The sequence below is a fragment of the Carlito syrichta genome, unplaced genomic scaffold (assembly GCF_000164805.1).
Source record: "Carlito syrichta isolate Samal-C Ts95f unplaced genomic scaffold, Tarsius_syrichta-2.0.1 Scaffold136232, whole genome shotgun sequence".
In the NCBI taxonomy this organism is placed as follows: Eukaryota; Metazoa; Chordata; class Mammalia; order Primates; family Tarsiidae; genus Carlito; species Carlito syrichta.
Genome location: NW_007080328.1, coordinates 42702 through 45089, shown reverse-complemented (window position 1 = coordinate 45089; position 2388 = coordinate 42702). Strand labels below are relative to the sequence as shown.

Genomic DNA, 2388 nt, shown 5'->3' with positions numbered 1-2388 from the left:
CTGGGCCCCTGGATCCCTGGATCCGGCCCAGAGCCAGGAGAGCCCGGGCGGATGGGGAGGCTGCCTCCGAACCAGCCCCGGGCGGAGGGCAGTAACCCCATCACAGCTCGCCGCAGCCTCGGCCTCCTGGGCGCAGGCAGTCCTCCCGCCTCAGCCTCCCAAGTAGCTGGGACTACGGGTGCCACCACGCCTGGCTAATTTTTTGCTTTTTTGTAGAAATGAGGTCTTGCTATGTTGCCCAGGTTGGCATCAAACTCCTGGCTTCAAGCCAGCCTCCCTCCTCGACCTCCCAAAGCGTGAACCCCTGCGCCCAGCCTACCCATGCCTGTCCAAAGTGGCCTCGGCCACAGGAGCTGACGCTCCCCCAGAGAGATGAAGGCTGGCCCGCAGGAGACATTTCCCTGACTGTCACTTGGAAGCAGTCCCTGTCAGAGCTGGCCCTCGGGCGGGGCTGGGCGTGGAGCCCACCGGGCAGGCGCCTCAGCCCCCGTGTGGCCAGACGCCCCCACTGACGTGCTGTGGCCTCTGGCAGGGACTGCCCTTCAACCTCGGGGTCACGGGAGGAGCGTGGCCAGTGGGTCCCCACGTCCCTCCCACACTCACCGAGGAGGGAAGACCCGGCGGAACCTTCCGGACCTTCTTGGGCTGCGGGTCTGTGAGGAGCAAGAAGAGTGAGCGGGGCCCCCCGGGCCACCCACTGCCCACAGCGCCGGGGACCCTGGCCCTGGGAGGGGTCATGAGAGCAGCCCCGCCCCACAGGGAGAGACTGGCACGTCCCCTCGGCAGAAGGGACTAGAAGCCCTGGGGTTTCTACACGGGCAGGCTCGGGGATGCGAAGTTCCACCGCGCTCCCAGCACCAGGGCCTAGGAAACGCGAGCTGGCCACACACGCAATGCGGCCACTCCGAGCCCCGGCCAGTCCAGGTGTCCCAACCACACCCAGCTGGGGCACACTGGGACCCCGCCTACAACTCCTGTCTCCCTTGGTGGGGACGGGCCTTGGCTTGGATTGTTCACACGGCTGCACTTTTTGTTGGTGCCTTCACTTTTTTTTTTTGAGTCGGGGTCTTCCCCTGTGCCCAGGCTGGAGGCAGTGGCATGCTCACAGTCATCGTAGTCTCACCTGCTGGGCTCTGGCGATCCTTCCGGCTCAGCCTTCCAAGGAGCCGGAACTACAGGTGCATGCTACCACACCAGACTAATTTTTGATTGGTTTTTTTTTTTTTTGAGTTGGAGTCTCACTCCGTCGCCCAGACTGGAGTGCAGTGGCCGCTCCCGGCCACCGCAGCCTCGACCTGCTGGGCTCTGACCATCCTTCCGCCTCAGCCTTCCGAGTAGCTGGAACTACAGACGTGCACTACCACGCCCTGCTGATTTTTTGATTTATTGTAGAGATGAGGTCGCGCTGCCCAGGTGGGTCGCAAACCCGCGGGCTCAGGCAATCCACTCACCTCAGCCTCCCAAAGGCGAGGGATTACAGGCTGAGCCACCAAGCCCAGCTAATTTTTGATTTATTACAGAGATGAGGTCTTGCCAAGTTGCCTGGGCTGTTCTCAAACCTGCGGGCTAAGGCAACCCTCTTGCCTCAGCCTCCCAAAGTGCCGGGATGACAGGCTTGAGCCACATGCCCAGCTCATTCTTTATTCTATTATGATCTTTTTTTTTTTTTTGAGTTGGAGTCTCACTACATTGCCCAGACTGGAGTGCAGTGGCCGGTCCCGGCCACCGCAGCCTCAACCTGCTGGACTCTGGCGATCCTTCTGCTTCAGCCTTCCAAGTAGCTGGAACTACATGCGTGTGCTACCACACCTGGCTGATTTTTTTATTTATTGTAGAGACGAGGTTTCGCCAAGTTGCCCGGGTTGGTCTCGAACCCACAGACTCAGGCAATCCTGTGTCGTCTTGGCCTCCCACAGTGCTGAGATCACACGCTGAACCACCGAGCCTGGCCTACTATCGCTTTTTAGAGGAAGGGCCTCGCTCTGCTGCCCAGACTGAAGTGTGAGGGCGCCACCACAGCTCCCGGCAGCCTCCATGCCTGGGCTCCAAGCCGTCCTCCCACCGCAGCCTCCCTAGTAGCTGGGATGACAAGCGTGAGCCACCGCACCAGTGACCTCTCTGTTCTGAACAGCCCTGAGGTTGCTGTGTTATGCTGCTGGGCTTGAGGGACCAGGCCGAGCTCCCCGCAGGAGCCCCGAGCAAGTGGTGTGCTCAGCCCGGTCTGGGGCGGAGCCTAGCCAGACCCTCGCTGGGCCCCCAAGCAGAGCCCCGGGAAGTGCGCCACCCACGCCCCGAGGCCGCAAGGGGGCCAAAGGCTTCTCCGCCCGAGCCCCCTGCATGCCAAGGACCGTGGCCGGCCGCACTGGCCAGCCTGCCCCCCGCCGCCCC

General features: G+C 62.4%; 1 protein-coding gene across 1 annotated transcript in view; it reads right to left on the bottom strand.

Annotated features, from left to right (window-relative positions):
- The window catches only part of LOC103251120 (transcription factor E2-alpha-like), a gene marked incomplete at its 3' end in the record, with an annotated part of 23472 nt that overhangs the window by 4310 nt on the left and 16774 nt on the right, over positions 1 to 2388 (bottom strand). The window lies entirely within an intron of this gene.